Source organism: Macrobrachium nipponense, chromosome 4 (genome assembly GCF_015104395.2).
Source record: "Macrobrachium nipponense isolate FS-2020 chromosome 4, ASM1510439v2, whole genome shotgun sequence".
Lineage (NCBI taxonomy): Eukaryota > Metazoa > Arthropoda > Malacostraca > Decapoda > Palaemonidae > Macrobrachium > Macrobrachium nipponense.
In genome coordinates, this window is record NC_061100.1 from 72,214,248 (window position 1) to 72,229,428 (window position 15,181).

Below are 15,181 nucleotides of genomic sequence, written 5' to 3' on the forward strand. Positions count from 1 at the left end.
TTATCTTTCAGTAAATGTAATGTTTATGATACTAACGATTTTGTTTCATAAATGTCCTTATAAAAAAGGTGCGTCTTTTACGGCAAATTGTCCAATATCAGGGCTGGTTTCAAGCTTATTGGACTTTGACAATTATTATGGTACTGCATGGTACATATATACGTACGTATAAGTAAAAGAATCTTCTTAATGTCTTTAATTACTATACCATTACGTACCAGCATCTCTTGAGTTTAATATCAAGCTAACCTCTTTTTTTTTTTTTTTTTTTTTTTTTTTTTTTTTTTTTTTTTACGAGGAAGCTTATAAACCAAGCATACAGATTGCGTTCGTTACCGCGCACGCGTTGCATATGTAAACTGTGTCACTACCAGACCTCATACGTAAACATTGACGTCATTTTACAGTAGCCATAAAAGAATCGTCTTAATTTCTATAATATTCTATATCATAGCGGCTTCTCTGATTAAGCTAAGGCTAACCTCCTCTTTACCAGCAAGCTTAAAGATTAAGATTGCGTTCGCTACCGAACGGCACAAGTTACGTATTTGACAGTGTTTCACTACCAAATCTCACACGTAAACAATGACGTATTTTTACATTAGACATAAAAGAATCTACTTAATTCCTATAATTATTGTATACCGTAACCTCTTCTTTACCGGCACGCTTAAAAAGCTTAGATTGCGTTGCTACCGAACCGAACATGTTACGTATGTAACTGGTTTCACTACCAAATCTTACACGTAAACATTGACGTATTACAGTACGACATAAAAGATTTTTCTTAATTTCTTAATTACTACGCACTTAATATGGCATAGTGGCTTCTCTGATATAAGCTATGGACCAATTTCTTCTTTGACTGGCAAGCTTAACAAAGCTTAAAGATTGCATTCGCTACCGAACCACACATGTAACCTACGTACGTAACATTACCTTCACTCCAAACCTAACACTTAAATACGTATTGCATTTGCTACTGAAACGTGCGCCTCAAGTGTGAGCATGGGTTTAGAATATGTCTACGCTTGAAAAAAAATCAAGCAAGGGTGCTTGATTAAATCTTTTTTTCGCTCATCACTTTCATGCAGAGGAGAGGATAGACGAAACTTAAGGTTTATTTTGGAGTTGGAAATGATGGAAACATTTTGAAGAAGGAAAACGCGAGATGCCATGTAAACTTTTTCCATTTCAGAGATTAACATTAGCAAAAGGTTTTAATAGATAGCCAGTAGTAATGTTGGGACCCATGATGAATCAAAAGGTAACTGCGTATAGAGTTGATACCACCGAAAAAGCAAACGAAATGCGCGCAAGGTGTACAAGACACGACACATGTTTGAATGTTTGTAATCATTAGTTGCGGACTTTAACAAACAAAGCTGAGTGGCGTCACCAGTGTTACCAAACCGTTTTGCTAAATTATGATAGTCGGTCCAAGCAAGAATTTATGCCAAATATGGTGCAATTTTGTGCCAGAATTATACTATTAATCTATCATTATCTCATTCTGTAATACATTTGAGCTAAAACAACAATGTAATGGAAATTTAAAACATTTATATATTAGGTGAAATGATACAAAGTGACGAACAGACAATATTATATCTAATAATTTGATTATCTTTACATGTTAGGAAACTCGTAATAAAACACCATTTTCTTTAATAGATCATATACGCAATCACTAGTACACTATTTGATATGCAATCACTATTATACTATTTGACAAATGTGTGAAGATCACACATACAAATGTGAAGAAAAACAACAAATTTTACTTATTACTGCATCATTATCATGCCACGCAGAACCATTTTTCTTTAACAGGTCACCACATAAACAATTAATAAATACTTGAAAATGTGTGAAAATTACTTCAAATATAACATTTTGTTATTTACTGATATTTACTGAAAAATTAAAACTAAAAAAAAGGTAAACAAACAAACCAGTCTCTACTCAAGAAGAAAAACATACGTACTTATTACTTGATCATTATCATGCCACTGAAACACTATTTTTCTTTAACAGATCACATACACAATGAATAAATACTTGAAAATTGTGTGAAAATCACTTCAGACATAATTAAAATTTTGATAACTACTGAAAAAAATAAACTTAAAAAGAAAAAAAATGTAATTCTTTACTCATGAAGAAAAAACATTATTAACACTTTACTGATCGTTGTCATGCCACTGTGGGTATTTATTTATATTCACAAATTTAACATTCCTTAGTTAGGTTCAAACTTAGCAATTAACTCATTTGTTAGTGCTGCTTTTGAGTCAATTTCACTATGAAGATACATTCACTATAGCTGTGTATGAAATTGAGGAATTTTCTGAATTTTATTTAAAATTTTAGTGAAAATATATTCTAAAATTGTACTAGAACCCTAAATGTGAAAGAAATTATGGCTAAGCTCCAATTCTTGGGTCAAATTATGCTAAAAAACATGAAATTATGCTACATTTGGTAGCACTGGATGACGCCAACTAGCGGCGGCTGGCGGAAACAGTTTTGTTTACAAACATCATATGGTCGGGGGTCGGAAACTGGTTTTTTGGTTGAAAACAGATACAAAGTTTTTTATTGGAAATTTAGTGGCGAAATCCGATTATGTCGAGTACTAATACGGTCGTGAACCGGGTCTCTACTGTACATATATTTTCTGATATTGGATTAAGCCTCACCTTAACATAATGTTAACAAAGGGATAGGATACAACTAGTGCTTACAGATGTATAAGTGGGCAAGATGTCATTTTTTATGGACTGTTAAGGAGCAAGCCCACCCAATTCTATGCAAAAGGCTACCTATATTTCTAAAATAACAGGTGTCACTTTTATTTGGGAGGATTGAAAGATTTTCAAGGTTTATATCCTTTGTTATCATGTTTTCACACCAGAAGAAGTTTTATTTTAAGTCTTAGTAATTTTTTTGTCTATTTGATAATCAATCATTTTATTTTTCTCTATTGGTGACTCTCATTTTACTTTTTCTCTAGTTTAAATGCAAGACAGTGATTTCAATTTCCATGGGTTGTCCTGCCTACCATTTTCATATCATGCGCTCTTGGACGCTTGCAGGTGCAGGCATTTTAACGTAATTTTAGAATCTAGTAATATGGGTCTGGATGTATACTTAGCAGTAACAGATGGAACTTTGTGAATTTAGTATCTCCAGGAAGAAATTTATTGTATCTTTTGTCTTTTAAAAAATCCCAGTAATCCTCATACATTTTGAAGTAGTTTTAGTATAAGGCGGCCTTAGGCTCTTGCACATTTCATTATTTTGTAGTTGGGAGCAAAATATAATTATTTTCAGAGTGAGAGTAACATACACATGGGAAAGCCTGCATCGCTCCACGGGTGTTTGTTATACTCTCTTGAATAGATCTTTCCAAAGTATCTGAAGTTTACAATTGTTAGAGAAATGGCATATCATAGGACAGCCTCCTTTTTCATTTGCATTTGGTAGAGTTGAGTAAGAATTACTCATTTTTGTCAATATCTTGATTCTTCCAACTTGTGTTGTAATCTATAGTAAGGTTATAGTATGTGCTCTTGTGGGTACTCTACTTTTTTTAGATGAGTATTTTACAGTGCTACTTATTTGAGTGTTTAGAATAATTCTGGTTCCACATTCATATAATCACTTAATTCATATTTTAGACTACATTTCACCTATCTCTGCTTCCTACTAATATAGAAACATTGGCTGCAAAAAATGAAGTAATTAGTGATGGGGAAAGAGGGGAATAACTCCAATATCTAGGCATTTTCATTTATGAAACTCAGGCCATTAACAGAGTGATTTGAAATTTTTGGAATTGATGTCGTATACAAAGTCTAACAAAACAAGCTAAGTAAAAGTATGTTTTAGATAACTATGAAACTTATATAAAATATCTTGCAGGGGGAAAAAGGTATTTTATTTGATTAAACCGACACCAGCCAACTTAGCGTTATACCAAAGATGGATGAAAGCAAACAATCAGTCAGAAATGTTTTTTGGTGACCAGGTATGTGTTTTGAGATATGTTTTGTTGTAATGCATGCAGTAATTTAGTTTCTTGAAAGGATTAAGTGTCATTTGAAATATTAAACACCTCACAATCTTTAGCAAAATCATATTTGCTACGGCATATAATTTTTTAAAATGAAATTAATTTGTTTTATTACAAACTCATTACTTATATTTAGTGCTTTTGTGGCACACCCCATTTATGTGCCACAAAATCATCTTGGACGATTCAGTCCCTGTTTACAGAAAGACAGGGAATGGTCATCGGTTGCTACTGCGCATGCATGGTTTGAACCCTGGGTCAGTAGAGTGTAAAATCTTCAATCTTTTTGGTTTCTCTTTATGTTCTCTGTGTGCTCCAGAATCCCTAGATGCTACCTCACTCTCTCAACCTTATATTTATTACCATTTTGTTTATTACCATTCATTTACCGTGTGATGTTAGCCAAAGTGGTAGAAGAGATGATCAAGAGGTGTCTGATTGATTGGTTTCCCCCATTCTTTACAGAGAGGGGGGATAGAACTGTTTAGCAATAACAAACAGCTGGTCTGCTTACAATAATTTGGTAAGAACATTTGTAGGTACTATTACCTTTTATTTGTGTTGATTCGGAGAAATAAGCAGCAATATTGTGTTTGTATTACATTTACTACATTTTCTGTATTTTTGTTTGGTTTATTGTTACTTACAGTGTTCCCAAGGTGGTTAGGCCATTTTCTAACTGACAGGTCAGTGGAAGTATTACATGCACCACTTAGACCCTCAGGTAGCCTTCAGTCTCGCTCCTCACTTTTCACGGGCCTGCGTGCTGCTAATAGCCGTGTCCAGATTTCCTCATTTGTTTCCCACTGTCAGGATCACCTGTAAACTGTTTTTTAACCAATAACTCATTCCTCAACTAATTCATCTCTCTTTTCCAGCACCTAATTATCTTTCTTGGCAAAGGAATAGTGTGGTTTCTACATCTTAGGAGGGAATTTACCATCCTAGGTGTTTTCCTCAGGATCACCATCTTGTTGTGCAGCTTAGTAGTTGAACACTAAATTTTTCTGTGATTTATTATTTTCTGGATCTTTGGTGCTATTCTAATCTGTTTTTTAGCAGCTGTTTTGATTTTAATTCCTAAAGTTTGGTATCAGTTTTGTATATCGGCTAACTTAATTTGAAATTCATTTTGCTTTGTGAGTGAAGACTGTCCTTATTTTGTACTACTTTTATTCCTACCTAACAATAATAATGTTTCATTTATATTTTTGTATTATTTTTTGTTAGCGTATCATTGATGTCTGTCTCTTGGTTGCAATTGTTTCTTTTTCATGTGATTGTCTGATAATGTGTTGATGTGTATAACATCATTATCCTCAGTCCTGTTTATGTGATTTGATATCACACTGCCTGAGTTTTTATGTTTGCCAGTGGCCTTTTACTAATGTTTCATTAGTTCTTTGTTTGTGTATTGTTTTGCTATGACCTGGTATTGTTGTTCTATAGAAAATGTATAAAGGTTTGCCAGTGAAGTCCTGCTATGCCTTTTTTTGCTACTGTTTGAGAAGGATTTTCCTCTTCAGTATAGTTATTGGTGAGGCAAAGAATGTTCTCCCAACTTTATTTATAGGATGTGCTTTGATTAATCAACTGAGTAGTAGTCACAATTCTTCAAGAAGAGGATGTGTAAGATCTGACATCTCAGGTTTGCTGATGCTTAGGCTTCTGTTTCATAATCCTCAGATTCCAGGTGGCTGGTTTGAAGAAGTCTAGATTCAGGCCAAGAGCCACAGCCAGCTACTTCATAGTATATGCCTTACTGAAGTTTTATAGTCTTCTAAAGTGACATCTTGTAGCATTAGAAGTCAGCTAAGGTGCCAGGAGCCATTTAGCCTATAACTTCCAAGGTAGTGTTCATCCTGTCCTGTTCAAATCATTGTTTCCATGTTCAAGCAGGTAATGTAACCATAGTGTGGAACGTACAAGGGACCTGGACAGTGACTGTAACCAGAACTGTGATTACAGTAGAAGCAGTGGCCATGATCATTCATCTTCCCACAAGGATGGCAACAGCAAAATCAACAGTGGCTCCTAACACCTTTGTGAAAGTGACTACCAAGATGACTGTACCAAGGAGCTCAACAAGATTATATATACATACTGTGACTCCTTCAGTGCTCAGCTCACAGGGTATCACCAATGGTAACAGATCTAGACATATCCTGGTGGGAGAGCCCTTTATTTTGCAGGCATCTCAAGAGTATACTTATTTTCTTTCTTCCACATTGGGGGTGTAAGAAGTTAAATATATCTTAGTTTAACCAGACACTGAGCTGATTAACAGCTCTCTAGGGCTGGCCCAAAGAATTAGTATTTTTACGTGGCTAGAACCAGTTTGTTACTTAGCAACGGGACCTACAGCTTATTGTGGGATCCAAACCACATCGAGAAATGAATTCTATCAACAGAAACAAATTCTTCTGTTTCGCATTGGCAGAGCAGGTAATTGAACCCGGCCCCTGAGATCGGTAGCCAAGCAAGTAACCAACTCGTCCAATGAGGAACCAACTGTATTGTAAGAACAAAGTTGCTGTTAGGGGTGTGTGGGAGGTACTCGTGAACATCCTTGAAATTAGCAGATGTTTGAATTGTGGTCCCCAGGGTATTGAATTAGGGCTTAGGGGTCTCCAAATTTTTCAATTTCAATTTCTTGACAAAATCTTTTTGACATATGTTTTTAGTACACAATTCAAACAATATATGCATTGTTTTCTTTTTTTGAGCAGGTAGATGCGTGTTATCGTTGGTGTAGTGCGTGCAGGAGAAACATTATTTACCTTCTACTGGCTGGATCCATGCCGTCCTCACCCTACTGCACATTGGTGTTTGGTGGAAACTTCCTTCATTCCCAAAATATTGAACTCAACTTCAGTAAGTTGCATATGCTGCATGTCTATATTTTTTAATGAAAATTTAATAAGTGGTGTATTAACAAGCATAGAGTTCTATTATATCAAAATCAAAATCTTTTTCATCATAAAGTTGGATTAAAAATCTGTAAATTTTATTATTAATTTTATTATCAATTATTAGAAGCTTCAAGTATTGTGGGATATTGTATTAACATCAGATAACATCTTCACTATTCAGTGATACCAGATCATCAGTAAACCTAAATGTATTTTATATCTAAGTCTGCTTTGAAGGGATTATATGTAAGAATTTTGATTAATAAACAAATAATATAGTATCAACTCAAGAATTAATTTCCCAGATTTACAAACAGACACATTAGTGAATACAAATCTTCCATATTGGGAGACACATAGTTGCATAATCACAACTGCTACAACACAAAAGAAACTTTAAACAGTGAAAAAAATTGAAGAAGATACAAGAAAATACTTGGGAATTGTAAAAACGATAATACTAGTGAATTAGGAGAGTAATGTAGAGATGATGTAAGCTCTTTGAACTTGCATAAACTGAATGGGAATCGTGGTAATGGCATGTTGAGAGGGAGCTTCTTTTTACTGAATGGGAATCGGTGGTAATGGCATGTTGAGAGGGAGCTTCTTTTTACCCAATAGAACAATTTGTTCAACTGTGGTTTTCTTCATAGAAATAAAGACTCTTGTGGTTAATGGTGCTTTAATGAACAAAGATTAATAATAATAATAATAATAATGATTAGTTTTTCCAGACCTCTGAGTCTTATAATGAACAAAGAATTTACACCCAATTTGAACTTCAGAAGTTCCAACAATTCAATGCATAATTAGGAAGATCATTTTGTAATGGTTTACAGCTGGAACAAAACTTAGAGAACTGTGGTACCTAGTGGTTACAAAAGAAAAGGCAAAACTTAGACTTATATCTGGAAATCTAGTTCTGTGTCATGGGTGGTATAATTTTAGAATATCTAAATGCATTCTTTGATCAAAGTACTACGATAATACATTTTACCATAGAATTTACATTGTTTTAGCTATTGTAACTAATGTAGGTTCGTAATATTTGTAAAAATGTTTTGTTATTACAATGGATATGTATTTTATTTCATTTCATAACCTGCTTAATTTAATTTGTTCTTCCATTCCTTTATGAAAGATTTGTTCATGAGTAACTTCAAATTTGCCTTGCAGAATACTTATAGAAAATATTTTCACTTGTGTAGACTGTTTCTTAATACTTTTATGTTGAAAATCAACTTTCATCTTTATGCCAAGTGTCTTCAATTTTACCTTGCAGAGTCTATGAAATTGAAAAACAAATCAATGCTCCAGAGAAATTTCGGTTTCCTCACTATGAAAGTGTCAGCTGGTACGCTGCCTCAAAACTGGTTTCAGAGTTGCGAGACATGGGTGCCAGCAGGCACTAGAGTTCCGCCCATTATGATTGCAGGTGCAAGGGCACTAGCAACTTCTCTCAGACAGTGGGGAGGAGAGGTAAGAATTTTCTTATTAGATATGTACTTTCAATAGATGACTGTAGATACAGATTTTTTTGGAGTGTTGTAAGGTTAGTGTAAAATTTATTCTCACACCTTGACAATATATTTATGTACAACCTCTTCTGTTTTCTCATATTTTTACTTCAAGTTGTCTCTGCAGAATGGTCGAGGTGGGTTAGAACCAGTACCTCCTGGGATTAATCCGGTGAAGCTATTCAAGGATCTCCAAAGAGAGATTCGATCTGCGGAAAAGCAGGTGATTGCTCTGAACCCTCCCCAAACCTGAAAGAGAAAGTAAGAGAAAAAAGAAGAAAGTCATGGCTGAAGATTTCATTGACTATACCACATTAACAAGCTTCAATAGTGCCCTGGAGGAGAGATTACCGGACAAGAAGGTTAAAGTTTTGAAAGTCAATTCACCGCAGGTATGTTAAAGAATCTGTTTGTTAAAAGGAGGGTTAAGAGTATCGAGCTTAGTGAAGGAAATTTTTGTGAATTATTATCTTTAAAAATAAAATGAAGTTGCTCCATACTGTCAGGCTGTTGAAGTATGTAAACATTACCACATTCTTGAATAATAGAGACTACTGTTGAAGATATGCAATTAAGATGGTAATTATAATATTGTGGGTCAAATAAATTGTCACAAAGGTTGAAATAAATTATTAGTGTGTATTATGCTGGAAAAACCTTTCAAGCATAATGCCAAGATATCCTAAATTCTGAACATGATTTGGTCTCTGGAACGTTACTATGTTGATAACTTGAAAGTCGATTTTGTCTCAATTCCTACACATCTGGATGTGAATACATAATTTGCTTAATAAACTTTGTTACTTGCATGTTTTAATCAATATAGCACTATCGTGAAGTGATTTCACTCTTGATAGATGGCATTATTATGCATGTTGTCAGCAACAGACACAAACAAAAGTAAAACTTACTTATTAGAATGCCTGATGATATACAGTATCTTATTAAAGGTGCAAAGTACCCTAGGTGTTTTGTGGTTGTCCCGTAAAATGGTTTGAGATAAAGTATGAAAAGGGTTTGAATGCACAGTAGTGTGTCAAGAAATGCTTGCAGTTTTACTAGATTTTTATGTTAAGACCTGAATCAAAAGCTATTCAATGCATTTGTAACTCTAAACACAATTATCATAATGTAAAGGTCTAAGAATTCCACAAAAGTAGTGGAGTGCACAATTGCAGACTTAAAATTTTTGTCAGTTTAGTTTCAAAGCTCTGCTCCCTTGTTTTTCAGATGGAGATTAGTGGTGACCTTGCAAACTTAACAGATGACCAGCGTAGAACTTTGAAGCTGACCTTGCCCAAAAGTGCCACATACCCATATGGCCTCAGTTTCAGTTCGTCTGATTATGGGATGAGTGGAACACCCCCTCATGATCCAGAGTACCCACAGTTTAAGAATGAATATCCTTCAAATGTTAGGTAAGAATCATTGTTATAAAATATTTTTACATGACTAACAATGTCTCAACACAAGATGGGCTGAGGGTGTACCCTTAAGGTAAGAATCGTTGTATAAAATATTTTTACTTGTCTAACAGTGTCTCAACACAAGATGGGCTCAGGGTATACCCATAAGGAGAACTCCAGAGGGACAGGATAGGATTTTTTATTTTTTGGTGGAAATTCGTAGCTTCATGCTTATATTTTTAGGATCCTAACACAGGACATAGGTAGTAGATTAGAAAAGTAACTCAAAATTAGGTGTGAAGATCAAATTACGATTGGCAGTCAAAGGGTCAGGTATCTGCAAATTTATCAGTAGTAACTAAGTAGGTGAGTGAAAAGAAGAGAGGAACAGAACCTCACAAAAGCCATGTGAAACAACATCATATAAAAAAGGTTAGTTTGTTTGAATTGGTTGGGAAGAGGAGTGAAGGTTTAGGTCAATAAATTTGAACAGCTTCATGACAGACCATTAGAGTGAAGCAACACAAGATTGTTAAGAATCCAGCATAGGATGACCAAAGATTAGTGAGAGGGAAGAAATGTCCTGAGTATTCCTTGTTTTGTAGAAACCATCCAAGTGATTTTATAGAAGAGTTAGATCTGAGTTCTTTGAAAGTGAGAGGTCAAATAAAATTTTAGATGCTCTAGAAGTAATTTGAAGCTAAAGGGAACAACATTTGTATAAAGGTTCAAGCAGTCATCTCCTTGTGACAAGTTGAACCATTGAACAACTCTATGTTGGATGCTTTCTGTAAAATTAAGAATTAAGCGATAAAGATAAAAAAACAGGAATCATTATATCAACTTAGAATCAGAAATTATATTGGAGAGGCATAATAGTGGTTCCTGGGCTATTGGAATTGCTAAAAGGAGAATGGTGTGAGAATCAAATACCTAAGAGTGTTACTTTTTGACGAAGCTGCAACTATTAGGAGAAGAACATGTAAATATTGTATTAGTAATTATTTAACATCTCTAAAATCCTTTATATAATCAGTAAATGGCAAATTATATTGAATAATGACCCTGATAGCAACAAATTAAGAACAAACTTGCTGTTGGGATATGGAAAGTATTATATCAAAAGGAACAACAACACACATTTCATTCTGAGTTGTCTAAGAGTAGTTACTCTCATTTGAGCCATATGTTTCAGGAATAACCCACATCATCCAGAATGTAAATGATTACTAACAGTTAAGAATTTTTTCTTTTGATCACCTAAAATATAATTAACAAATGTCAAGTTATGGAAACTGTAAAAAGAAATTTTGTCAGAATCTTCATTTTTCAATTACCCCAGTTATGAAATTTTAAAAAATCTGTAATACTATAAGAAGAAAAAATCTAAACTTCAACATTAAAAAAGACAAATCCTTAAGGTCAGGCCTTTGAGAGCTAATAATAATAATAATAGTAATATTTTGGTAGAAGACCCTCTTTTAGGCAAATTCTGCCGTTCTTTTTAACAATAATAGAATAATAATAATAATAATAATAATAATAATAATAATAATAATAATATCACTCATAGAAAAGACTGTAGATCCATCAGGGCAGAAGAGAAAATTTGTATTTATGGACGTTTTTAATTATATTTTTGCCACACTTCTATCCTGTAGTGTGTGCTTGAACTCTTAACAGGTGAATGTCTACATTTGTCCACCTTTCTATGAATTCTTGAGCCTTCCTACAGGTCTGTTGTTTCTTCCCTATCCACTGCTTTCGGACTGTGCCTCATACCTTCTCTTAATATGTCCAAATCATCTCAGTCTTTGAGATTTGTCTTTTTTCCAGCCTCTGGACACAACCTCTACGTCAATTCCTCTCATTCGTGATATGATCTCGTCGTACTCTGCCCAAGAATCTTGAGATTCTATGGTCACACCTTTTCAGAATCTCCAGCATTTTCCTTGTCAGTGCCCATGTTTCTGCTACATAAACAAAAGAAATGCAGATGTTATATGTAAAACACATCGTAAGTCTATTTTTTCAAATGATGAAACATTTTATATTTACCAGTAGTCTTAGTTATTTCTCTGTTCATTCATGCTGTAACTACTCTCTTGTTATTACTGCTTTCACAACTGTTTCACAGTCCAGTCTGTCCCCAAAGAATGAGAAGTGTGTTACTTCTTTGAAAGCAGCTCTTCCTACCATAACAGGGTTTTAGACTCCCATCACTTCCCCATTTTCTCTTGGAATTCATTTTTACCACTGAAAATTTCTTACATAATTGCATTTTGTAATCATGAGCACCTGTTGTGACACCATCTGTTACATTTGGTACACAGTTCAGAGTCCACCCCCTCACCTTCCCACAACGACCACATGGCTACTCTTGATGGTACTTTTCCTTAACTTTCTTTCCAGTCACATGAAGCTTTGTTTGCTCTACAAAAATCCATTAACTCATAATTTGCCTTATTCCATTTACAACAAACCCAGTTGAACTGGCTTAAGTGAAGAAAGGTTCCATTGTATAAGCATAGCTCTCACTCCACCATCCACCTGCAACATTGTACATTTTTTATTGTCGCTACGATTGCATTGGATGTGTGTGGTGGGTCCCAAATGTACGTCAGGTTCTCTCACTTTTCAAGTGAGTTTTATCTCTTTCAAACCTCTTGCTTGGCTTGGCTTTGTGTCTCATACGACAAGCAAAGTCTTATGGTGACCTATTATTCTCTTTTTTTACTCTTGAACATCTTTTTCATTCATTTTGTACACAAAATTAGCTTGTGTGTTACATGTTTTCATTACTTCTCTGATGTTCGGTAATGTGCTAGTTGGAGGCAACTAAAAGCAAATAACACAAATTACCAGGAATCGCTATACGAAAATTAGAGATGCAGTGAAAATGTGCTAATAATTACAATCCTTGAATGGCACAACGCAAAAAGCAGCTTGGAAATGTTTGGTGGTTCTGGGGCAAGGGGGAGTGCATCTTAACAAGAGCAAGGTGCACAATAGCCTAAGCATGGATTTTCATGGGATATTCTTTACATGGTAATGGTTGCCCTGCATTCCATTTTCATTTATGTTAATTCAATTAATTTTACTTTTCTTACAATGTGAATCAAATCTTGATTTTGTTTCATTGTTACTCTTCTATGCTTTTGCTATTCATATTTATAAGTACTTGTTGAACTATAAGACTGGGCAACTAGTGAATATGGCTTTTGTGGCCAGGGGGAAGTCATCTTCAATTCTGAAGTGTTATTAAAGTGATGGGTGTGTACTAGAAAGTCATTTTGCTTTTTAAAAAATATGTATTAGTTGTTCCGTCTCTCTTTGTAATGCTCATTTAATTGCATACCTCAGTACTCTGTTAAATATATTTTCAAGATTCACAGATAAGTGACATAATCTCTTCCTGTAGTTGCCTCATTGTAGCTATTACATTGTGATTATAATTACTCATATCAAAAGTAGATCAGTTATATCACTGACTCAGCTAATAGCAGTATCAGGAGAGCTTGAATTTCATGGTTCACCTGCATCCTTGACCAAAAGGCCACAGATCAGGAATAGATTATGAATTACGCAAAGGACATAAGCTTCATTCACTGAGGTTAAGGTCTGTACAACAGGGAATTTTAAAGGTTTGTAGTTTCATGAAATGAAATTTTAACCTAATGGAAAACGGAGAAGAAAGGCATGTTTATATTGGCCTACTTGAATTGGTGCATGTACCAACATTTAATATACAGCAATAAAATATGTAGGTAGGGGTGAGGGAAAGGAGGAAGTGGGATGGGTGGAAAAATGGAGGTAGGTGGAGGGAGGATGGAAGTGGCATGGGTGGAAAAAGGTAGGGGTGAGGGAAATGAGGAAGTGGCATGGGTGGAAAAATGTTCAGAACCAAAAAGGGATGGTATTTTCTGTGTATTTGAAAATAGGACATTAAATCAGTGAAAAGAAATTAGCAGAAGTTATACACAAATGATTAACTTGCAATTTTCTTTCACAGAACTGAATATGATTGGTCAGATAGTCCTGGAATGACACCTTACAAGTTGATTGATGCTGGTACCAACGTCCGATTGAGACTAGGTCGTACCAGTAGTACAGAGTCGGATGCCCCCTCAACTCCTACCTCAGGCATTAGAGTTAAGATAGAGTGAGTAAGCACTACTTTTCTGTGGGCTATGAGAAATAAGAGGTAAATTTTACAAAGGTAAAACAAGTCCAGTTAATTGTGGATTCAATACAGCCAACCAAGGGTGTAAAATTGTTGTATTATATCATGATCAGTTACATAGCAAAAAAGTGTAGCTCCAAGAGCATTTAATATGCTAAACATATGAGTGCATTCTAAGTGATCGTGAGACATCCACCCTCTGGCCTGTATTAATTTTTTTCTCTTTACCTCAGATTTCATAGTATTTAACAGCAGTTAAATACTATATTTTCATTGCCTAGTTCAGTTGAAGTGTAGTTTTCACCCCCTCCCACCCCTTTGAGTTTCATTAGGTTATTTGTTTTCATTATTGATAGTTTCCAATAATGGAAGGAGAGGAGGACCATTGATGTTGTGGGTAACATAGGCTGGTTTGGAGAATAGGTAGAGACAGTTCCTCTTGGTATTAATATTGAGAGGCTTATTGCATGGATGATTATGGCTAGGTGAAGTTACTGATGTTAAAGGTTCAGTAATATTGGGGCATGTAGTGGATGGAGAAAGATGATCAGGGAAAATGCTCCGGGAAGAGTGATTTCTTTTCCAACAGCTTGAGCTAATCAATCTGTAGTGGCACTTCTCAGAGGGCTAGCAAAAACTTCCTTTGTACTTGTAATGGTAACATCATCTTATCAGAAAACCTCCAAAGACATTCAGAATTTATGCACCTTCATATGTGGAAATTTCTCATTCTGTTTTTGATTGTTTAATGACCACCAAATTCTCATTAATCAGCAATTGGCTGTGATTTCAAACAGTAATATCCTCTTCCTTCACTTCTTTAACCAGATACCATCTTATAGCCTGATGATGCTAGGGATGCTCTTATGTTCCTCAACTTGCATTCATCATAGATGCTTGCTTCTCATCCTGTGCATTTACAAGTTGAGTACGTAGTTACAACCCTAATGTCACAGTTGGTTCTAAAACACCTTCAACATCCAGTCATGGCTAGCTGGACTGTCTTTATTGTCTTCCTTTCTAGTAAGTCATGAAAGGGCTAGATGTAAGATCGACACCTCATTACTCTCATACCAGTGCTTTGT

At 34.9% G+C, this 15,181-nt stretch overlaps 1 protein-coding gene and 1 pseudogene across 1 annotated transcript in view; one reads left to right on the forward strand and one right to left on the reverse strand.

Moving 5' to 3' along the window:
- LOC135210947 (exosome complex component RRP4-like) overlaps window positions 1-15,181 on the reverse strand; it is a 602,376-nt gene that overhangs the window by 443,669 nt on the left and 143,526 nt on the right.
- The window catches only part of LOC135210649 (lysine-specific demethylase 7B-like), a 111,833-nt pseudogene that overhangs the window by 66,008 nt on the left and 30,644 nt on the right, over window positions 1-15,181 (forward strand).